The 25,131-nt window shown below is 41.7% G+C and overlaps 4 non-coding genes across 4 annotated transcripts; all 4 read right to left on the bottom strand.

The window, feature by feature from the left end:
- Window positions 1-6,254: 6,254 nt before the first annotated feature.
- Window positions 6,255-6,328, bottom strand: trnan-guu (transfer RNA asparagine (anticodon GUU)). The gene has a single exon. It is a non-coding gene; the product is annotated as a tRNA-Asn (tRNA).
- Window positions 6,329-7,781: 1,453 nt separating this feature from the next.
- Window positions 7,782-7,855, bottom strand: trnat-agu (transfer RNA threonine (anticodon AGU)). The gene has a single exon. It is a non-coding gene; the product is annotated as a tRNA-Thr (tRNA).
- Window positions 7,856-8,098: 243 nt separating this feature from the next.
- Window positions 8,099-8,172, bottom strand: trnan-guu (transfer RNA asparagine (anticodon GUU)). The gene has a single exon. It is a non-coding gene; the product is annotated as a tRNA-Asn (tRNA).
- A 2,071-nt stretch (window positions 8,173-10,243) lies between these two features.
- On the bottom strand, window positions 10,244-10,317 carry trnan-guu (transfer RNA asparagine (anticodon GUU)). The gene has a single exon. It is a non-coding gene; the product is annotated as a tRNA-Asn (tRNA).
- Between the last annotated feature and the right edge of the window lie 14,814 nt (window positions 10,318-25,131).

The raw sequence follows: 25,131 nt of genomic DNA, 5'->3' as shown, positions 1-25,131 counted from the left end.
GTTGCCACAGTGAAGAAGACTTTCTTGTACATATCACACGAGGCAGTTTCCCCACAGCGCTCCTCTTTCTCTCCACCATCACAGGCTGCACTCAGTGCTCCGACCCTCTGCTCTCCAGCAGAGCAAGGAGGGGACAAAGTGTGCCTGAGGACACGGTCGGACTGGCAAACCATACCATACTTAAGCGCGCGTCAACCTTAAGGTCCAGTTTGTACAGCTAGTGTGACCGCAAGTGTGCTCTTCACTTCTCTGCTTTGGCACGCTTTGGGGAGTTGGACTTCAGCACAGTTCACTTCATGCACAAGCCCAAGCACAAGCATACAGACAACATGTTTGATCCATGACATATGATCAGGGTGTTAGAGGGCTGTGTCTGGCCAATAGGACTTACCGTTAGTCAAAGTCTCTAAAGTTGTTGCAGTGCTCTCTGTGTCTCATTGTGCTGACTCTGATGAGATCGCACTTCATGTAAACAGACACTTCACACTAGCCACGTATACATGGACCCAAATATTCCGCTTGCATTAGGTTTATTTGCTCAAACGGAAAGAATTTAACCTGTGAATACACCTCATTCTGAAAGAAAAGTGCCAATCCAAATGGACATTTAATCGGTTTCTAAGGGGTGGAATATTTTTTTCCCCAAACCGATCGAGGAATCATGTATCCACTCAAACCGAAAGTTGTCAGGGTGCGTTCTTTCAGCGCATGCTCAGATATGACGTAAGACGCAACTAGAGACGTTCCTCAACTTCAAAAATGACGGCGAGCTGTCAGCACTGGACTGCTGCTGAAAGTTTGTTTTTGATCCAAACTTTGAAAGAAATGAACATAATTTTAAGACAGGACGGACGACCAACCTCGCAATACAGAGTATTGAAACACTGTGATAAACAAACGATGATAAATCTCGAGATGTTTACCTTTTTCTGCACATGCTCCATTGACTATTCTGTTTGATTACAGCGGCGCATGTAAACCAGAGATTGGAATATTCCTTTCCATGTATACTAGTGTTTTTTGGAAAAGTCACTCTGACAGATTCCATTCCGAAAGACGAAAAACTCCTCATGTAACCATTGCTACTGACGTAGGTGAGTCATGCATGTGATACCTGCTAATGTTTCATATTGGAGTAGTGTGACCGCTGGCCGTATGCTCCAGCTGGGGAACAGTGCTGTGTGTGTGTGTGTGTGTGTGTGTGTGTGTGTGTGTGTGGGGGGGGGGGGGGGGGGGGGGGGGCAATCGTGGTTAAGCACAGCACAGTTTGGATGGCCAGTGTGACTGTGCCCCTGGGTGAGCAGCAGATGCCCCTTTTTCAACCGAGCTGTTGCTAATGCTAGTTCCAGGCCAGTGCCTGACTGAGCACTGGTTCTTTGTGCTCAAAACTTGTTCATAGCAAGCGCCAAGTCTTTGCTGGGCCAGAGCTGAGCACCAACTTTGTCCGGGGCTGGAGGTGGGGCTACCTCAACCAACGATCAGGGGTGAAAAAACAGTCATCCCTAAAAAGGAAAGCTACCACTGTGAGTTGCTTGTTGTTTTGCTGGCTTTTCCTCATTTAAAACTTGAAGTGGAGGTGAATTTTTTTTTTATTAAACAGACTAAACAGCCTGATATTATTTATCCTATTTACATGACAGGATCTCATTTCTGACACAGACGAGCACACTCCATGTAGCAGACAGTCAGAGAAAATAACATCGCAAACAAGAAATGCAGGTTTAAAAAAAAAAAATCTTTGCCACCTCGAGTGTTCCCAGGCAGTATGCAGTGACGTACTGATGTTTTACCATTATGCAACTACGTGACGCTAACTTGGTTCCTTGCAGATGTAAAACTGAACCAGAGCACAAAGAAGTTCACTGTTTGCACAGACAAATCTTGTTGTATTTTTCTCTGTCCATGGAATATCTTTGGGTGTTGGTGAGGTCTTAAAAAACAACACCCCTCAGGTTAAAATGTGCTGTTAGGTGTGTTACTGAGATTTGTAAAGAGCAGAAAATCACCAAAAATGTATTAATAGTGCATTTCATTACTAGCTGAAAGCAGAAAGTAATTCATTAATGTAATTGATGGACGTCAGATTTGATCTCTGGAGCCTGTCTCCTGTCGGTCTGATGGTTCCTCTGGAAGCCTGTGATTAATGAACGCAGAAGAATATTATTTATCAGATCAAAATGTGAAAGAAAACAAAAGCTTCCCTCTTTGAAACAGGATAACTATCTGTTTACTAAATGATAGCAACATGGAGTGTCTGAAAATACATTTTCTTATCAAATTTTGATCCGTTCTTTTCTTCTGCTCCGTGGTATCTGCTCTGCAGAGATCTTTCCTGTCATTAAGTCTTTGAGAAGACATCAGCAGGATGCACTCAGGCTGTCACACTGATAAGAAGTGAGAGATTGGATTCACATGAACGCAGTCAGGATGAATTCAGAAGCTTCTGCAGAGTTTTAACTGCTCATTAAACAGGCGGAGATGAAAGGAAACCTCTGGATGAGGCACAAAAGCAAACAATAGCATCAGGGACCAAATTGACCTTTTCTCCATGTAAATGTTTAATACAGCTGCTGGGTTCATGTTACACTATTACACAGAGGGATCAGACTCTCAGGATGTTTTTTTTTTTTTTCAAACAGACGGGAACATTAAACTTTTAAAGAGGCAAATAGTCGTGCTCTGCGTAATAATTGTAATCTGTTGATCTTGATCAGCAGAGAGATAAAAAACACTTTTTATTGAATTTTCAATTTGCTTCCACAATATGCAGACACAGGGGTGCTTTAACAGCAAAGGAAACATCAAGGACACAGTGTAAAAAGGGAATCTTCAATGAGTTGAAGTGATGTAATTTTTTTAATCAACTCAATATTTTTAAGTTAAGGTTTCCAATGTACTTTTGTGGATCATATCAATTTGAAATTCTGCATTGCTCCAACTAATGAAAAGAAGTAGTTGGACCAACTTAAATTATTTCTTTAATTGGTCACACCTAAATAAATAAAGTTCTTTGAAATGAAATTAACAAGTTCAATTAACACAACTTAATAAGTCAAATAAATTAAATATTTTAATTCTTCTCAAATCAATATTTTGCATTGATCCAACATAAGGTTTTAATTTGTTTTAACTCAATAATCTGCAAAACCCAAAAGGAAAAACCATGGATGAGGAGGGAACACTGTGGATATGAGACCCTGATGCACATTAAGATACCACGCGGGGACAGTGTGTCTGTGCTCCATGGCATGGACCAGCTGCCTGTATGTGGTCCGCTGTGCTGGCTGGCTCCTCCGCACAGGCTGCTTGTCCTGGCTGCCTAACTGCCTGGCTGTGCTCCACTACAGTGAGGGCTCCAATTCAAAATACTCTCTCAGTAATGGTAATTTGAATATAACTGAAGACAAAACCCAGTTTGTCATTTCTAATCAGAATTTTAGCCCATCAACACATCTCATTTATTAACATATAAGATATTAAACATGCTTTAAGGTCCACACACACAGTCCATGCTACAGGGCACAGACAGCAGGTCCATGCCATGTGGAGCACAGAAAGCTTGTGTTCTTGGCAGGTTAACATCTTAGTGTACAGCTGGGTCTAATATCCACTGCATTCCCTCCTCACTCACGGTTTGAAATGAGTCAATACAATAGGCTGTAAAGTAAACTTTACAAGTAGACATCAAGTAAACTCAACTTAAGACTGTTAGTTATATTTACTAACCTTTTTAGTGCAATTGTTTTTCTAGATTATTTTAAGTAAGCTCAAGTTGTCATATTTTTACAGTGCAATAAAGTAAAAACCACCTCTTCAGATTTTACTTTGAGGTTTTGCAAATTATTGAGTTGACACAACTGAAAACCTTAAGCTGATGCAGTGTTGATTTGAGAACAATCAAAATTTAGGTTCATTAGACTTAGTCAGTTGTGTTGATTGAACTTATTCACTCCATTTCAAATAACTTAATTTATTTAGGTGTGACCAATTGAAGCAATAATTTTAGTTGGTCCAACTGTTTTCTTTCTTCAGTGCAGTTAGATTAGTGTCCAACGTTCAAACCACCCTTACATGCATATCAGGTCTATATCAGGGATGGAAATAATGAATTACGCAAGTTTCTGTCTTTTGGTACTTGTACTTTTATGAGTATTTTTACAATTTCACAATTTACACCATGTAACTCACTTCACTGCTTTTAAAATCACGAGTCTCCACTGAGACTGCCCACCATCTGAATCAATATTCAAACCTTCCATCTGCATATTGGAGCCAATAAGGTTTTCCAATCACTACCATATTAATGACAACAGGGAGGGAAAATCCTCCATAACAGAGCTGATACTCCAGTTGATACTTGACGTGTCCCTGAGCCCGTACATGGAGGAGTTTTTCATTTACAGAGGGAGAAAAGGAGACAGCCCCCAGATGCATCAGTTAGCCTGAGTGTTTCCCATCATTTTTCTGAGATGTTAATGAGCTGTTATTAAGCCTGACAATGAGTTGCATGTGGAAATTGATGTCTCACTCTCTGTATCAATCACTCAGCCAGTCAATCAATCTATCTATAGACCTTTGTGTCTTGGATAGTTTATGATGTAAACGCAGATATTCTTTTTCTACCTTGCTGTCAAACTCTCAAATGCACACCATTGGAGCAAATGGTGATGGGTACACAAACTATGACTGGTCAAAGATGTTTCTGCAACAATGGTAATGTGTTTTTTTCTAGGGAAAAATCTTTTTTTTTTTCTTTTTACAGATACACAGATAACAGAATGTTGGAATTTGTACAGAAAAAGATTTTTTGCAATGACCCATGAGTTTAGACAAACTTGTTAACACTTGTGATTTAAAACAGCAAAGTTTACCTTGACATTGAATTTCAACCAAATCTACCACTCATCAATATAATGCTTAACAACTGAACATGGGCTTAGATCTTTTCCCTGGTTGAATGACTTTTTAAAAGCATTTTTCCTTCAGTACTGATGTCAGTGATGTGATGAAGTAATGTTTGAACATGACGTGTGATAGTTTAATGAGCTCTGCAGAGGAAGCATGATCACAGATTGGTCAGCACCATGACATCACTCTGACAGCAACATCTCATTTTATCAATATGAATACCTGCTGCTGACAAAACACTAAAACATCCCTCGTTTAAAAAGTAACCAATTTGCTGAGCAGATTTTAAGAAAAAAAAATGTATTTTTACCCAAATACTTTAACACCAGTACTTCTACTTGTAATTGAGTACAATTTTAGCAATGTAACAGTACTTGTACTTAAGTACAAATGTTTTGTACTCTCTCCACCTCTGGTCTATAATCAGTTAGAGAAAAATAGAGCATATGGACTGTAAATGTAGTACCGTATGATAGAGGAGACCTCAGGTGCCCCAGTCCACTTTGGTACTGCTGGACAGCTCAATTGAGTACCATGATGTATCATTTTACAGATAAATCCCTTCCACTTTGGATGAAAATCGAAAACTGCTCAAACCCTCATCCTCTCCCTCAGTCCACTAACTCAGCAAAAGTAAAATTGTTAAAGAAAAAAAAAAAAAAAAACACTCCTACAGTCAGAAACATGGTTATAATCCGGTGTCAGGTTAAGAAGTAGTTAGGTCTGACCATCTCTCTCATGTTGCAGCCTGACACGGGATAACTAATGTTATCCTCCAGGCAGAGCAGACCCTGGTTTTAGGAAATGGGCTGAGAAAGGTTTGAAGACAAAAGAGGATTCCATGAGATCAGACAGTGAGATTTTGATGTGATTTGAGAAGTTGATTGTTAAATATATTTAAAGCAAACATCAATTTGAATTTCTACAGGTGAGGTACTTTTTAAGGTCATTTCAAAACCAGTGTTTGTCAACCCCCAATGCTTAGACTTATTTAACATGTTAGCAGAGGGTTCTTCTGAGTCCTTTTAACAAAAAAAAAAAAAAAAAAAAAAAAACTCTTCTCACAGGGGGCCACTAAGCTCCCTTGATTTCTTCATGTAGCCAAATCAAAGGTTTCCTCAGCATTTGTAAACCAGGGGATTATATTCCTGATGTATGAAGGGTCTGTCATTTCCCTCTCCAGCCATGGGTATTGATCAAACAAGAAAAGAGTCGGGCAAGCCTCTCCTGCTGTTTGTCAGTTTTGATTCTGTACCCATGGATGTATTAAAGAGTAGAAAGAAAGCACTCATTTTTCAGCCAAGGTACTCTTGCAGATCCTCAAGCACCTTGGTATAAATACTAGCCGTCCCTGGGTGGGCTCGAACCACCAACCTCTCGGTTAACAGCCGAGCGCGCTTGCCGATTGCGCCACAGAGACGTGCATGTGTAAAAGTTTGAATCTCAGTGACCTGACCCATTGAAGCCCACACCTTTTCAGGCCATCAGTGTGTTCCCTAGAATTGGACTCATCATAGACCCTTGTATGCAGTGGTGGCTGATGGTCAGTCAAGGAGGGGAAGCTCAGCCTACATCATGAATTTGTTTATTTAATTAAACATGAATTCTACCCTCCATTCCTTTCGAAGAAAATGATCTGTGATCCTGTCATATCAACCAGGTGTTTTTTCCAGGGATTTTACCAGTGTTCTCTTAATGGCCAGCAGAGCTAGACTGCTTAAACAGTCTTGGCCCATCGTGTTGCACGTGTAAGACTTGAGCCACTTTTAACAGGAGAAGCTCTTCTCTACACCTGCAGGCTGTAAGTGTGAGTGACAGGGGGAGAGGCTCCACAGCTGTAGATGCTTATTGGTGAAAAGAGAGAGAATCTTTAAACACAACGCTCGTCGTTTTTAAGGAAGGTAAACTCACTGGGGATCGATAAAGCCTCCAGATCAGTCCAGAACAACTGAGAAGATGCTCCGGTGGAGGGTTATTCTTCAAGATCAGTGACTGGCTCATTTCACTGTCAATCAAAAAGGGATTTGGCCTTAGACATATCATCCAATCATCATGAAGAAGCCCAGCGTCCAGGCCCCCAGACCCCCTGAGACGCTCAGCGTCCGATGGGCGGGACAAAGCCCAGCGTTTATCCAATGACCGTCCAGTTTCCACAGTGGAACAACCCACTCAACGCTTCCCCGCTGAAGTCAGAAGACGCCCAGCGTCCGACTGTGATAAAGCGCTGAGACGCTGTGGCGATAAATAAGAAGGAGGTGGAGCCAGTTACCTGTGATAGGTAGCTGATTCTGAACAAAAGATGAAGGAATTCTAGTGCAGATTTTGTCAATGAAATGTACACACAGCAGAACATATCACCACTTTTTTGGGGACATTAAAGAGGAAGCTAAGCTTCCCTTGCAGTCTTGGAGCAATTACCACTGCTTGGATGCCAGTCAAAAACAACCTGTAATGGCCAGAAGCCTTGCACTGGGCTGTAAGTTGCTGGTTCTGACCCTGTATTGCACCTGATAGACCTCGCTCAGAAAACCTTGCTCCTGAGGAAAGATAGGGCCTTTTCTGAAACCGGCACTGACAACCTGGACTAAACAATACCATAGGTCCTGGCTTTGACACAGTGGAAGCTTTAATGGCAAAAAACATGGGGGAAAGTACAGCAGGGATTTAAACCTATGATTTCCTGTAGACAAGCCAGACATACTGACAAACCAAGCCTCAGTGCCTGCTTATGCCAAGCATTTTGGAGCAAACACTGAACATATGTTGTAGTGAAGTATTACAATAGACACACAGACCTCCTTGTGCCCAGGAGACGTGCCAAGCTTGCCTGGCTCAAAGCCAAGGGCCTCCATGACTGTGAAGAAAGACAAAGCAGGCACTGCTGGGATTTGAACCCAGGATCTCCTGTTTACTAGACAGGCGCTTTGACCAACTAAGCCACAGCGCCTGTAGGTGCTGGACTTCTGCAATGCTTCACAGAGTTATCACCAAAGACACCAATCAGATGAGCTTGTGTACGCATTTCTCCTCCTCTTCTACCAAGTATAAAACAATGAAACAAAGAGAAAACTAGAAAAACACTTAGAGAACGCAAAACTCTGCCAAGCATATTGTGATTATCACCAAGGCCCTGCTTGGTATAAGGGGCTGGTGAAAAGTCACCCATATCCACCCTGGGATAAATACTGCTCGTCCCTGGGTGGGCTCGAACCACCAACCTCTCGGTTAACAGCCGAGCGCGCTGGCCGATTGCGCCACAGAGACGTGAACAATTACTGAAACCAAGTATTGCGATGCAAAGACACTGTGCACTCGTCATCAAAACTGTGACATGACTCATTAAAAGGGCTGCATGATGGTACAGTGCTGTGACCTCACAGCAAGAGGGTCACCAGCTGGAATCCAGTTTAAGGAGGGTGGGCCTTTCTGTGTGGACTTTGTACGTTCTTCCGGTGCATGTGTGGGTTCTCTCTTGGTACTCCATCTTTCTCCCACTGACCAAAGGCTTGCTAATCAGGTTAACTGGTGATTCTAAATTGCTCATACATGTTAGCTGTGTGTAGCAGGATGGGCCCTGCAGCTCCTTATTACCCCTGTAGTGCTGGCCTATCGCCGCCTGGGGGCAGTCCATCAAAGAGAGGCAGAGGCCATTCAGCACCCTCTTGTTCTTCAGTGAGTAGACCTGTTCTCTCTTTCTGCTTGCCTTATGTCCTGGTGGTCACCAATCCAGGTAGGTTAGCAGCTGTGGTAGTTGTTTAATGTAAAGTGACCGTCCACATGCTCCATTGTTCTCCCTCAATCATGCAGTGAATCTGATCAGTATGTACGCTGGATCGCGTTTATTGATAAATTTGAACATTAGCTTTCACTAATATGACCTTTTTGTTATTTGTTGGGCACTGAAAGATTATTGTGATCAATTGGTGGAGAAGCCGGAATCTACTGCTGTTTTGCTTGGACAAATTCCCCACAGTTGGCATCAAGTATTACAAAAATAACATGGTGTTTCTGTTGGGCCTGGGAGGCATGTCAAGTTCGGCTGGCTTAGAGACTTGGCCAAGTCCCTGACCACCAATAAAGGTGAAGCAGACACCACAGGCATTTAAAACCAGGATCCCAGTTTACTTAGTTGCGCTTTGACCTACTAAGCCACAGCACCAGTATTGAGAGGGTGTCAGCAATGTTTCACAGACTCGGTGGTGGAGATGCCAATCAGCTCAGCTCTGGACTTTTTCCTTTTCCTTTCCTGTCAACTGTAAGACAATGAAATGGAGAAAAAAGACTTACTGATGAAGCCCAAGATTGCACAGGAGAGGGAAAGCACAGAGCTGGCAGACCTAGGCAAACACGGAAACAACACCTGGACCCGTATCAACATTCAGTCATTAAACAAGTGGAACCATTGGTCCTAACGTTTTATTATGGAATGGCCCATTTAGCTGCACAATAGCCGCATGCACAACTACAAATAATCATCCAGTTAACCAATTACACCATGAAAGAGATGCACGTTTTTAGCCTGAGAAATGGAGATTGTATTACAATAATACACATGGACAAACAGCTGATATCCTTAAGTCAATTGGGGAAAGTTTGGTGATCTTGAACAGAGTAAATGTGTGTGGTGTTTCTGAACACATAGTAAAAATCCTCGATAATAAAATCAGTGATATGAAAGCTGCAGTATCGTTGCCCCAGTACCTCGATGAATAACTTTTAAAGCAGTTTATGAACACCAACATTTCATTACACGCATCTTGGAAGAACCCAGACGTATAAAAGCAAAGAGTGAATCAAACTTGTGAAACTGACGGCAGTGATCCTCGCCAGGTTGAGACTTCGATTGTCTCCCTTATCTCACTTGTTCACTGAAAAATGTTGTATTCTAAATCTAAAGTTACTGTACGGCTACACATCGCCACCTTTCCAAAGGATTTTCCACTGTCTTTGCATGTTTTGTCTAAAACGATCATGCATCACGCGATGTCTGTCTTTAAACAGCCGAACAGGCACTGTAATCCTGCCTTTTGTGCCTGTTAAGGTGGGGTTTACCTCCATTAAATCTAACTCTCTTTTGGTCTGTTAACCTGGCTCATATATACCACCAATCAACCTTTTTTTGGCTGTTAGTACAAATGGTCCATTTTCCCTGCAAATGGCCTGTCATGCATATGGGCACTGGTCATCACTGGCTGTGGGGAGACAAATGGACCAAGAAACAAACTGGGTGTGACCGTAAGGTCCTGTTCAGCAAGGGGGGCCACGGGGTCTAAAGCCCTGCAGAGGAAAAAGGCACTCATACCCATCTTTCAAGCACCCTGGGAAAAACACGACTCGTCCCTGGGTGGGCTCGAACCACCAACCTCTCGGTTAACAGCCGAGCGCGCTGGCCAATTGCGCCACAGAGACGTGCACAAACTTTATTTTCGAGGGTGGCCATCCCAAGACACTGTTTGCACGTTCTGGGACATGACGCATTATAAGGGCTGCATGGTGGTCAGTGCTGGGACCTCACAGCAAGAATAGAATAGAATAGAATAGAATAGAAAATACTTTATTCATCCCCGAGGGGAAATTCAGGAGTCACCGCAGCATTTAAGAAAACAAAAGTAAGAAAGCGTATAGAATGCAAAAATGTCCATAAGAAATTAGATGACGACATCCTGTCCACCACTCTCCAGCCCAGCCAGTCTCCACCTCCACAGGGTCCAGGACTGAGCCTCTCCAGCAGTCTGTTCAGTCTCTGTCTCCTGGATCCTGTCTGCTCACAGCAGGCGAAGCTCCTCCGATGTGTCGCGGTGTCCGATGTCAGCTCCGTCAGCCACGTCCGTGAACAGCACGATGCCGCTGGGTTAGCACAGCTAGCTCATCCATCCCCCGGAGCGAGATCCCACGTTCCCAACAACGATGGATGGAAGGACAGGTCCACGTCGTCACCTCCCAGCTCACATCGGAGAACCAGCACGTCGTCCTCACCTCCTCCTCCTCAGCTCGAGGGAAATCATCAAGCCTTACACCAGTTAGCATTGACATGCTACAGGCTGCTAACAGCTAATTTCGCATGTAAACAATGCAGCCATGGTTACATGTAGGATCTACAGACAAACACAGGAGAAAAGTAGTAAAAAGAAGGTCACCAGTTGGAATCCATGTTCAGGGAAGGTGGACTTAGTAAGTTCTTCTGGGTACACATGACAGCCACACATGACGCTGAGCAGGATAAGCAGTAAAATATGAATGAATGATGCAGTAAAAGCCACATTTTGAGGTATTGGCTGCAATTGGAACGGGAAATTTTCACCTCACTGAAGGAAAATCAAGTAGTTCCACCAGAGTCTTTGTTTTGGCAGGTCTCAAGCCTGCATACAGGAGGAGTTGCATCTTTAAAAATAATGGCTTGACTGGCCCATTGTCACATACAGAATCCAGTCCTTATTTATTCACTTACAGTTTCTTTACAGTCAGGCTCAAGAATATTTGTCAGAACTTCTTCACCACTACCAGACTGAACACTTATCAGGTCAAACATGTTAGAGACTGTGTTCAAACAAGCATTCTGCTAATCCTTTCTCTGCTTCACGTGCTTTAAGTACATATGAATAAAATTTACTTACTCACCTCTGGCTGTGAAGTGGAAAAACATGGTTAAAAACAGAGAAACTTAACAATGCAAATTGGATTCTGTGGTTTAATAAACTTGAGGTCTCTTTGAAGGGATCCACTCAGTCGCACATTTGGGATTATGACAGAATAATCAGGTCGGCCAACTCCGAGGCGGCAAATGAAGAGCTTTCAGGAGGAGAGCTTTGAAGTGAAGCAGCATCTATTAAGTCTTTATGGGCTGTGGATGTGTTATATCACATGTGCTAATTGAGAATAAACAAGGAAAAACACGACAAAGAGGAGGCTGTGAATCAGTCTTCACTTTTACATCTTCACAGAGTTCAGTCTTTCATAACCTTTGTTCCCAACACACAGCGCCTCACCTCACCGTAAAAATGACTGTGTGATGAGGACGTTGTCTTTTATTCCTGATTAGGTTTCTGCTCCCCGAGCTTTAAAAACTGCTTTTCTCCCTGTGGGGATCAAAATTCTGTGCACACAGTTTTAATGGGCTGAAGCTTGATTCATATTCTGTTGGTGCTGCGGCTGTAACCCTGTTATAGATTTGGTTTTTCTCTTTGAATTTTCTATTTGTTCACTCATCTTATTATTCCTCCTTTGAATGGTTGGTGTTTAAATCTCTGCTACCAAAGAGAGTCCTGTGGACGGGCCACATTATGGGGGTACAAACAACAAGATAAAGAGGGAGGGGTGGGACTACATCTCCCCTTCCATCTTAAGTCTGCACAGTCTGATTTTTCTAATGGTTTTAAAGACCGTGTCCTGCCAGACTTTGCTCTAGTGTGAGATGTGAAGAGGGTTTTAACTTCTCAGGGGCCAGTTATGACAAAGAATTTGAAGTAAACTTAATGTTACACTGCAGAAATTAATGGGCCACCTCATCTTGCATGCAACATATTTTTTTCTGCGGGAACTGCAAAAACAGAAAATACAAGTTAACAGGAGTATTCTTGGCTTTCATCCCGTACAGACTAGTTTTCTTCTTCCCAGTATCACAATAAACAGAAAACAATACACAAACTGCAAAATACTGTAACACTGAAATAAAACTAATGGTGTTACTGTCTCAATTTTATACAGATTATCATATGTATGTGTAACCTATGTTTACCGCTAAGGTTTACTTTACCATAAACTTAAGGATAACATAAGAAGAAAAGGCTAATGAAATCAGAAGATCTAAACTCAGAAAGAGGGAAATAAATAAGGTGGCAATACTTAATAAGGCACACAGACAGTAAATGAGGGTTTCCAAAAATATTTTTGTATTTTCAATATAAAATGAAAATAAAATAAAAAACAAAAGAGGAAAGAAATTTTTTCAAGGTCTTCAGTTCTTTCTGTTTTAGTAAGTTCACTTCACTTTCTCAATCCACAAGAGTTTAGTTCAAATAAGGCACATGTCATCAGTAGTTATGATTATCCACCGGATTCAAAGTTCATAATAAAAAAAAAAGTTTTCTTCTTCAGAGTTTCGAACGTCCAAAAGCTAGAAAATAGTCTCTTTCAACTGAAAATCTTATCTGATGTGGTCGTTGTTTCACAGATATATTCCAATGTCCTCGTTTGTAGGCTTCAGCTCGCCATCCATCCACACCAGAAGGAAAAGGAAACTCAAAACATGGCCTGTATAAAAATAAGGCCAAACTTAAACACTCATAAGCATAATAAATTAACAAGTAAATTACATAAGTTAACAAATGATCAAATGAATAACAGTTAAATAAAACATTGATAAATGTACTCATCTATCTTTTTTCTTTGATCTCTATAGCCCCACACTGCGTATCACGCAGCTAGTTGCTCATTCACTCTCACACTCGCACATGGTAGCCAAACTTTTGTTAGCATTAGCTTTAACCCATCGATACGTTACCTACTCATACTCATTCATACAACAACACACATACCAATAGATGAGTGTACACTGTATTAGTCACTATAAGGATTATTAACATACCAAGTCCAATCAAAATCTATTTTTAATACATCGGCTCGTCTCGTCCAGCACCACTCGGCAACATATAAGTTCAGTTTTTCCACTTCTTCGTCTTCTAAGTTCAGTTAGCACGTTTAAGTTCAAAATATAAGTTCAGTTAGCACGTTCATGTTTAGAGCATAAGTTCAGTTACAATACGTACTATTCAATAAGCTTAATCAGTTCAACAGATCAGACCTCAGATGATTCAATTTAGAGTCGAGTCGAGTGTCTCACACTATCAGCTGTGCCGTCTTATACCTACACTTCCTGATTCACGCTGAATCCAGGAACGTGATAGGACAATTCACTTACCGCGAGATCTACAAATAACACGAGATCCAATGTAACACGAGAATTAATATAGAGTTTGAGAACAAAGTAAAACCATAGAACTGGCAGAATTTTAACAATGCACATTCACCTTTACAAAAGTATGTAAAATAGTGACCTGGGTTACATATGGCTTTAAGAGAGGGCAAAATCACCTGATGGGTCTTGTGCTATGAACAAATACCTTAATGAAATCAAAATGAAGTTCAAAAGTTATTTTTTTTTATCATTGTATTTAGTTTTTCTCAGTTGCATTGGTTTATTTCTCAGATCAGAATTGAAATTCTCAAAACTACTTGTTCAATCTTCAATCATCAAAAAAGGCAATTTTTCTCATTTCTTTGAAAAAGTTTCATTTGCTTTTGGGCATCCATACAAATGATTCTGTACAACTCTCAGCTGTTTGCTACATTATCAACTGCTTCGGTCATGTTGATCAAATGGATTATCATGGGTCTTTCTTGAATAGTCTCACCCCCCACAACGTTTAGTCATTAGTTCATCGCACAAGTTTTTACATTCAAAAAGGTCAAACAAGTTAGGTTGACTGTTATGTTCACATTTCTATTTTGGGATCAAAGGGTCACAAAGCAGGCAACCAATCAGGCATCTGAGGTCAGACTAAAGCCGTGTCTCCACTAAGCAGAAGGGTTTGGTTCATCTCAGTATGGAGTGCATTTTGTGGCGATTTCACTGACTTATTCCAGGACTGATCCCCACATTGCCGAGACAAGCTGTTCCACTTTTTGGGACCCTTTCGTAGACTGAACTGATTCGCTCTCTGTATGTGGAGCTACAACACTGCAGACCATTGATTGGTTGAAAGAATCATCACTTACCCCGACAGCGACTACATGGCGGTACACAGTCTTCTCTGCAACAAAGCTTGATGCACTTGTATCAAAGAGCTACATGTCAATCACAGAGAGGAAGAAATGCTGCATATCTCCCATCTATGCTCTTTGTTTACTGTGTCGCGTTTTTCTTCTTTGTTGGATTTATTAGCGGAGTAAACTGTGTCCCACTGCTACGGCGTCACACTATTGCTTCACAGCAGGGGCTTTCGGCATCCGGCTTACACGCCGCCTACCACGAGAGGGCACAGTTTTGCTGTGGAAACGCAAATAGGATCAGGCTTAACTGTACCAAACCGTCCCAAACCGTACGGAGGCGAACCAGACTGCTTGGTGGAAACACAGCTAAAGTAAAGTCTCTGACCTCATGTAAAAAAGCATCAGGTGTCTGGTAAAACCTCCAGCAGGTTTCAGACTTTGGACTGATCGGTCTCAAACCAAACAGCCCTCCTTGGAAAAGAAACAAATTTGTTGGTTTGTGTGATGGTTTGGGTTTTCAGTTGTGTTTGTGTTTTTTGGGTTGCGTTTTCTGGGTTCTTTCATTTGCTGATAAGTGCGGCTCGAAGCATGTCAAACCCATATTTTTTAGTGTTTTTCAGCCAATCGGAATGAGCCTCAGTCATTCAACTGTGACATTTGAGAACTGAAAACTCTGTATATCAGCATCTACATGGAACCAGAGTTTTTCAAAATCTTCTCTTTGGCCGAAGTTTTCAGAAAGCATTGTTTTTAGAGACATAAAGCTGCAGTTTGTGGCTGACAAGCCAAAACATTTAAAAATAAGGTGGATTTCCAGATGCTCGGCTATGTGTGGACATGGCCTCAGTGTTTCTGTGTTTAGGATTTATCTTGTCTCCGTAGTTTCCCTGTGTTTGCTTTAGTTCTCCTTGTGTTTCCCTCCAGTTTGATTCCACCTCATGTGTTGCACCTGTACTTGATTACTCCCCTGTTTATATAGTTTGTGTGTTCCTTGTGTTCTTTGTCAATTCGTCTGAGTTGATGTCTGTTGTTGTCCCTTCACAGTGTTTCTTGGTTGTCATGTGAGTTTTTTAGTCTCGTCTTTTATAGGAGTTTTTATATTTGAACGTTGTGTTTTATGGATTTTGAGTTTAGTTTAATTAAATCTATTTTTTTCATCTGTTTTTGGTTCCTCCCCTCTTGTTTTTTCACCATGGTTCCTGACAGTTTGTTTTTGTCTCCAAAAACTGCAGTTCCGTTAGCACAGAACGACAACAGAAATATCCACACTGATACAGTATCAATGATGAAATGACTCCAACAGTTTTTTTGAAACCACATCTCTGCCCTCCCCATGTTTGCCACACATAAAAAATAGGAAAATCAATAAAAAGATAAATAAATAAATACAAAAAGGACCGGAGAATCAATGAAAATAAATAGATAAATAAGTGAGGAAGGAACAACACATCTTCACTGACATCAGTAGGATATTTGCATCTATATGTACTTACATGCTCATACATACACAAGTGTCTGCCCACAGGCCTCACATGTACCTATACGCATACATAGTGGCTACGCATATACACACCCACACACTCATATATATGTAGATTATACAGACATAGATACACTTATTCACCCGCTCTGCAATACACAGACCCAGGATGAGACCAAACAAATCATTAGACTCTTTTAAAATTCTTCCAATCCTAAAAGTAATAAAATTCTTAAAAAAAAAAAAAAATAAATGAATAAAATATTAATTTCAAATCTTACCTTTGACCTATAATTGCATTTGACATCTAAGATAAATATGCCTTTTTCCTGGCCTCAAGCCACTTACACACACACACACCCCAAACAGCCTCCTTTGCTGAGCATTTCAAAATAAAAGCTCCTTTTCTTTATTTTATTATTATTATTTTTTGTTTCTGAGGCGGTAATTTTGAGGCAGTCAAATGGTCAGAAGTATGATACAAGGTGGGTTTTTTTTTTCGTCCAAGGTCTGACATCTCATTCTGAGACCTGAGGAACGTCCTAAAATGTGCGCCACAGTAGAGACGTGAGCACAAAACATGCAAGAGAAGACTGAGGTAGACGCTGCAAGCTGAACCGATGTGACAGGACATAAAGCTTCTTGAGCAAACATTTGGTTGGCTAATAGGTTAGACTGCTGTTGTTTTGTGTCATTTACATAAACTGTTCAGTATCATTGCAGCTTCCTGTCATGTAATGGTTGAACAATAAGTTAATGTCTATTCCTTCCACAGTGTATTAACCCTTAACCCTCTCCAAGCTGCCTAGCAACAGCAGTGTTGAGTTATTCTGTGGACGTCAGCCTGTTAATGGATGGATATCCGTTAAAGTGATTTGTCACATTAGATACCTCACAGGCAGTCATAAATCAATATCTACATACAGAGAGAATATAGAGGACAAATGAAGCCGTACACACTGATCGATGTGTGCTGAAGCTCTTTAAATTAGCGCCTCTAATGGAACTCTTTATCATAGCTTAAGGGCTCATGATAAAACCATCAGACTGTGAAGATCTAATTTTTTACTCTGGTCTGCGTGGATCGCCTTCACATGTAGCTGCTAACACATCAGCTGTCTGCGTGCGTTAGTGACAGGGACACGTTTTCATTAGAGACTATAGGCTCTTATCAGGGATGCTCCCACATAGATAATCATTAGATCTGGTTCTGCTGCGGCTCCACGAGCTGGAGATTAATACCTTCATAAAGCCAAGCTGAAAATCCCTGTTTAATGCATGCAACAGGGATCTGAGTGTGAGCGACATAATTCAAGATGGAAGCTGCTGGTGTAAGGCTCTCCTTGCTCACGGGAAGTCCAACAGTCTGAGTTATTTTGTATTTGTGTTGCAGACACAAACAGCTGTGGAAGATTAAACAGCTGATTGACTTAATCAGCTCAATCAGCTGACGTCATTGTCACAAACAGACGCTGCTTCTTGAGCAGATGCTGCTTTTCTCCCCGGTCATACATCCTTGTTCACTCTCTCCCTTTCCTCATTTCCTTGGCTAAAACACAAAGTGGATCAGTTTCATTCCCCTCTTGCAAGCGTTTCTATCAGGGCCTGAGCCCAAAACAGGGTGAAGGCTCTCTTCAAACCCCTCCAGCTACTTTGAGTTACACGCCTGAACTTTTTTATGCATATGCCAAGACCTACAAAAAAGTCTCTCTTAAGATTTTGAAAATTTACAGGGTCCAAATTTTAACAAACTACTCCTAGGTTTTTTAAACTCTGTTACCTTGCAATGAACCAGGAAGTCATTCTCATCAAGGTCCAATCTGCTTCAGATTTCACACACAACATCAAAGTCCACCTCCAAACACGCTAACAAGCTCAAATCTGTGCTACTGATAGTGCCACCCCTGGGAATGCATGGTAGCACTATTAGTAGCTAGTCTTTCACATGCATTGTCCAAATTTTTTAAGTTTATAGCTATGGTCTATGATCTGAAACCCAGTTTGGCTGATGAGACACCTTTGAAAAATGCAGCCTGCCCTCTTCCTCACTCATCCCCTCACTAACTCCTCCCCTCTGTGTTCCAAGATCCCGCCCCCCAGCTCGTATCCCCCTACCTGGCCTCCTGACAACACGCCCCCTCCGACAGAGCAAGAAGCCAGCCGCTAGAAAACACGACAGTCAACCCCCTTGTAACACACAGTGGTAGCTTCTGCAATTGGAAGGGGCGAAGTGGGTCTGGCGTTTCCACTGCCTGCTGATCAGAGCAGAACCGACTGTGGGCGAGGCTCTACCTTTGTGTCCTCACCAGCTCAGATTAAAATGCTAAAGATGTGTGGCTAACTTATGCTAAAATCTTTTGACAGAGCTGACCCGTTCCGACCAGCAGCGTTCAGTCATTACCCAGTACAGGCACAGACTAACCAGAGTTATTCAGCTGACATCTCCCACTGTGGTAAACAAAGTCATTACCTGTTCAACAGAAACTCAGCTGTCTCGGCGTCAGTCTTCAGTCCCATATTCCTCTGCAGCTTTTTCCACTGGTCATACATTTCTCCAATATTCAGTCTCTGTTGGCACCTGTATCGCTCATAATTCTCACTTGCTTCAGCCTTTTCCTTGAAACTTTTTGGTTTTCTTCCCTTCACCTGGAGGGTAACAATAACACCGTCCTGGTTTTGGTCTTGTCCGGCTCCATGACGCTTCCGTAGCTGAGCAGCTAGCTGACGTGAGAGGGGTAGTGGGGAAGGACGAGGTGGGACCATGGGCAGGTTGGTGCAGAGCAGGGGGGACAGGGGATTGGATGGACTCACACACAAACCTGAAATGAGGGGAACGGCGGTTCTTATCGGTCAATTATTATGATGTTTTGCTGCTGATGTACTGAATGGATGTTTTTCATTCTTTTTGCTTTTTCTATTGCAAAGATTATACCAGTGGACCATAACAGCCTCAAAAACGGTGTTATTAATAATTACCGAGCTTCCAAATCATAGACCATAGCTGTAACAGTCACACCCAAACTCTTCTGCTGTGGCCACACCGGATGCAAATTCTTGAATTTAAACACATGGACGCCCGAGTCTGGACGCTGGACTATTGTGACAAGCTGAGGGGCTGACGTGCATCACTATGCTGGCGGAGTAGAGAGCCCGCTCATTTAAAGATGGAAAGTCCAAAAGAGCATCTGAAAAACAATGAGCTGTGGTTTTTTAAAGCATGACAGGAGAGTGTGTGAAAGCTTTGGAGATCACAATCAATGCCTGCTGCCTCTCCCTAGTAATCCACTGGCCCTGCCTGGCTGTTCCCTGCAACCTCAGTCCCAACCCCCCGAACCCCCGAACCATATTCCTGGAGGTCTCCCTGGGGATAATGAATGGGTCGAGGAAAGAGAGGACCGCAGAGAACTTCCATCTTTTCCCTGGCTCTGCCCCTGCCCCGCTCCTCCCTCCTCTCTATCAGGCTCAAAACTCCACTGAGGAAAACACAGTCGGACTCAGCAGGCAAACCAGCAGGAAACTAATATTTACGGAGCTCACCTTCAAAACCTGTCTCCTCAGTTACTTTCACCCAAGCCTGCTGCTTTTTTTCTAGTCTCTGTAGAGTACACACGTCGTATCGTATAACTCTGGCAATGACACACCGCACAGATTGTTTTCTCCTCTATCTTACGGCAGAGTTGGAGCCGAAGCAAGTGGCGGTTCCCCCCAACGTCATCAAATCAATGACCTCTTGGGGGAATGTCATTGCTGATTGGCTGCCACAGCACAGCCTCACGCCAATAAGTGTCAAAAGTTCAATATTTTCAACTCAAGCATAGAGGTGTCTGACACTCCAAATGTGCCAACGCTCCAAACACATCCAACGCGCCGTCTGGGGCAAATCTGCATCCAAAGGCGTCTTTGCATTGACTTTGTATGTAATCTCGACGCAAATTTGCGTCTGGTGTGGCCATTATACACATGCATGGGTGATAAGAATAGTGCCGCACAAGTGATATTTACACCCTGAATTACATTCAAACAAACTAAATAAAAAAAAATTGTATCGTACAACAATGCAAAACAGTGATATAGATCGGGTGTGTCAAACTCGTTTTCGACTGAGGGCCACATGTAATTGTAAGACAGTATTAACTGTAGCTTAATGTAACTAAATGTAATGTATAATAAAATATACAGCTACTGCTTCAAAAATGCCCCCTCTGGAAAAAGACTTTGGAGTGCAGGAAATATTACGTCAGCCACAACAAAGCTAGCTTTTACTGCAGCATTGTTTTTGGTTGTAGCCTTCTTGAACACATCCTGCTGTGATAGCAGTTCGCTTTTTAAATCTTGCTCTATTTGTTGTTTTTCTTGAAGGCTCACTTTGGCGTACTTACCTCTGTGTTTGGTATCAAAATGCTGACATAGATTGTACAATTTTTATAACCACTGCAGCCTCATAACACAAAAGACATACAGGTTTTTCTCCTTGAAGCATTAATATATATTGGCCTTCCCATCTTTCTTGAAATAGCCCACATCTGCACCAACTTTTCTCTTCCTGGACATTTTGGGATCATTGTTTTATTTCTTGATTCCACTAGTTCAGAAAATGGTGCTGATGTGTAAACACTGCCATCTAGTGGTGGGATGCCATCACTTCACAGGTAACACATCTGTTGGTATTATGGAAAGGGTCGTTTATGGTCGATACCCCCTTTTGACTTGTCCATTATAAAACAGTCGAACCTTTTAGCTCTCGCGAGCCACAGAAAATGGCATGGTGGGTCACATTTGGCCAGCGGGCCTTGACTTTGAAACATGTAGCTTAATACATTCAGTTAGGTTCCATTTTAATGTATTTATTTGTAAAGGGGCCAGGAGCAAGAGGGCTTCATATATCATGGCACCAGTGATATGTCAATGTGTTAATACAACGAAGAGGAAGCAGATTGGACACAAATCTGGTGCACGTCCAGCATGACTTTGTCAATAAACAACAACAACAACAAAACAAACAAAAAAGGACCAAAAATCAGACAAAAAGTAGGAACACACACAAACTGATGGTCTTCAGTCCACTTTAATTTCTGTGACACTGCTTCCAGATTCCAGGCCTCCTCTCTCTGTGGATACCAACGCTGCCTTAAATGAGAGGAAAAGTAAAAATAACCTTTGAGATTCCTCCTCCTCTGCCTGTGATATTGTTAATATTGTACATTAGGCACCACAAACTAGCATCATGAATGATCACATCAGGAAGAAATAAGGTTAATGCTGTGAGTGCAGAAACAGCCGTTTGCTTAATAACCTATAATGTAAAACTTTGCCTCCAGCCAAAGTGACCCTCCTTCGCTCTGTGGATAAATTACAGTCATAAAACACAAAAGCAATTATCACGGCTGTTTAAACCTTTACGACGCCCTTGAGACAAAAATAATAATAACTGCTCCTCCATCACACGCTATATGTGAATACCTGAATCCTTTACTGGAATAATGTGGTCCCCTGTGTTGGTTTGTTTGTTTGAGACACTGTAAAGGGCACTGGTTCATCTGGGAGAGTCTTCATTCCACAGGCACCATTTTGCTCAAACTGGAGTTATGATGTAAAGTCTGTAAGACGTTCGACTTGAGTAAGAGCTCAGCCTTTCGTGTCCTCTTTCTTACACGCCCTAACAGTCTGCTGTTTTATCTCTCTTCTCTGTGGGGGGAGGCAGAGCGTACAGCCTCACCCAGAGGAGGGAGAGCTGAAGTCCTGACAGGCTTCTTACTCAGCCTCTGTCTTTCCTGACCTCTTTCCAGCTTCCCATTGCCAGCTCTGGTCTCCTTTATAAAAAATGAAGAAGTACATGGAGGTATAACAGCAGGCCAATCTAACCTGACAGAAGTGAGCTGGTCAATTAAAATGTCTGTGTTCGTTGCCATTGACGTCTATAGACACTAGTTTGATTGAAATTGTTCACTGCGTCTATAGAGGTAAATTGTGTTTTTCAGCAGAGGGAGGCCGGGTCTTGCAGAGTTTGTCAATCAAAATCTTGCTCGTAAACTACCGTGGGTGAGAGCAGTGCACTCCCTGGATGAGAGATCAGCATGGATGTGAGATGACAGAGACATAGCAAGACGCTGAAAGTCAAAGGATTGAAGGATGGAGCCCCCGAGATAAACAGGATAAAAAAAGTACATTTTTTCTGGTTTTTGGATCAAAATCAGGAAGAGACATGAAAGAAGAGAGTCCACATTTGGGTGGTTTTGGTGTTTCCATAGTTAAAGAAAACAATATTATTTGGTTCTTGAAAGATCGTTCAAGATGCTCTGGAAATGGCAAGCAGCCAATTAATTAATCTTGTGTTAACTTTTATTACACGTTAATTTGTTGTGTAATTAATTGATCTAATTAATGTGTTAAAGTAACAGCCCTATTAATAACACTTAAACACTAGACACTGGTGTTTTATTTGTTCAACTAGGATCATTAAAAATGGAAATACGCTGTGTGTTTTCAACTTTTCCTCAAGCCTTCAATAGGTAGATCTTGCATTTCACACAGATATAGCTTAGAGATCTTGGTGACCACTGATGTAAACTGTCTTGATTTACAAAAAAGGGAGTATAGACTGTACTCTTTGATATATTTGAAAAAAAAAAAACCTGATATGATCAGTGTGATGGAATAAAGATGAGTTGTACCAGAGCAAACTGTTGTGCTTCCCTGAGGTGTCGACACAATTGAGATTTCTGAGGACGTTTGAGAAAGATTTGTTCCTAAAATCCTTCATCTGCAAGTTAGTGTGGACACTCTCCATACCTGATCCATAAAAACTGTTTTCTTTTTCCTTTTTTTATGAGTTTAATCTGGCAAAGACATGAAGTGAACACAAAGGGTTAAATCCACCCCAAGCTGTGCTGCAGAAAATTGTTGTCTCTGTGAAAAGAAGGAGAATTTCTGAAGCACTTTCTATTAGAGGGTTAAAACACCTTGACTTCCATGGTCGGGGTGAACTTAATCATTCCATAAGCTGTAAAAAGAATGTCACAGTTACAAGGTTTTCACCATCACATACAATTCATGGAATGGAAAAAACATCAGAGTTGTTTTAAATCCAGGTGCAGATTTAAATAAGTTGTTCAGACAATGTTTTAATCAGGAAAGACGGGTTAAAGAAGTATGAATAATTTCCACCTTTACAAAACTTGGGTGATATTGGATTTATGACGCTGCATAGATCCATCCATGACCTCTCAGTAGAGCCTCTTTAACCCTACAAGGCTATGGTGCAATCCAAAGGCATTGCCAAGCAGAACAGTGAAACCTGTCCCCCCACACAGAAACATCACTAGGCGCTGCCTGAGTAGCTGCCTGTTGCAGCAGCTCTCTCTTCTTTGTCCGTTTCTTGTAATTTTTTTCATCTCTTTTTCATCATCTTTGTATTTGGAGTGGATCATTACTTTGTATGGTTCATTGTTGGTCATGGACACCAAACTTTTTGTGGCTTTGGCGATATTTTTACTACTCCTCACCTGTGTTTGTCTGGAGATCCTACATGTAACCATGGCTGCATTGTTTACATGTGAAATTAGCTGTTAGCAGCCAGTAGCATGTCAATGCTAACTAGTGTAAGGCTTGATGATTTCTCTCGAGCTGAGGAGGAGGAGGTGAGGACGATGTGCTGGTTCTCCGATGTGAGCTGGGAGGTGACGACGTGGACCTGTCCTTCCATCCATCGTTGTTGGGAACGTGGGATCTAGCCCCGGGGGATGGACGAGCTAGCTGTGCTAACCCAGCAGCATCGTGCTGTTCACGGACGTGGCTGACGGAGCTGCCATGGAATGCCGGCGCCACATTGGAGGAGCTTCGCCTGCTGTGGGCAGACAGGATCCAGGAGACAGAGACTGAACAGACTGCTGGGGAGGCTCAGTCCTGGACTCTGTGGAGGTGGAGACTGGCTGGGCTGGAGAGTGGTGGACGAGTGGTGGACGGGATGTAGTCATCTAATTTCTTATGGACCTTTTTTCACTTTCTATACTCTTTCTTACTTTTGTTTTCTTAAATGCTGCGGTAACTCCTGAATTCCCCCTAAATAAAGTATTTTCTATTCTATTCTATTCTATTGTGGAGTCCAGACACAGGGGAGGGCCTGTGAAGAAATCTGAGGCTGATGACAGAGAAGTTAATAAACAGCAAAGACAAGGTGGTAACCAGGAGATGATGTTGATGACGTTGTCTGAAGCTGATGGAGCTGTGAAATCCAAGCGTCGACTGTGAAGTTACATTAAGACAGGGCTGGTTTCACACCAGCACATGCTGGAAAACTTCTATTACATGTCCTCAAGTGTCTGGACATGGCTGATGTTGTTTTGATCTACAAAAACTGAAATTTAAACGTGTCCTTGTCTTTTGACTAAAACATTTTCTCATTGGACTTATTATGAGCCACATTTATCTGAAAAATCCTGAAAAATGTCAAACTTCAAGATATTAAAGGACAAAGATGATGTATGTGTTGCTTGTAAATGATTAAAGATAATAATCTTTTAAAGGGGTAAAGAATGTGTACTGTGTTAATTAGAGGTCAACCGATATGGGTTTTTTGGGGGCCGATGCCGATACTTTCCAAATTTGGGCAGCCGATGCCGATATGCATAGCCGATTTTTCCAATTTGATATTCAGGCCGATTGTTAAATAAATATGTATTTATCACATTTTTGTGAAACGCAGCAATTTCTGAGAAACTAAAAGAAATCTATTACAAGTCGTGTCCAGTCCTCTGAACATTTATTCAGCTTTTAAAACAATGAAATATTTTGTCTGAGTAAACACACAATGTAACAAGCAGTAGTAAACATTCACACTCTTCTTAAAATGTCAAAAAAGAAATTCAAACTTATTAATATAATTTGAACAAAAGTATGTAATGTATCCAAGTGGTTCCACAAGTTTGAGGTGCTCATCTTTTTTGTGCCTGATCAAAAATTGCGTCATTTTATACAAC

Source organism: Halichoeres trimaculatus, unplaced genomic scaffold, assembly GCF_033239565.1.
Source record: "Halichoeres trimaculatus isolate MK-OKI-2021-1 unplaced genomic scaffold, fHalTri1.1 fHalTri1_scaffold_14, whole genome shotgun sequence".
NCBI classification, from domain to species: Eukaryota; Metazoa; Chordata; class Actinopteri; order Labriformes; family Labridae; genus Halichoeres; species Halichoeres trimaculatus.
The sequence above is the reverse complement of the archived record's forward strand: the minus strand, read 5'-3'. Positions and strand labels throughout refer to the sequence as shown.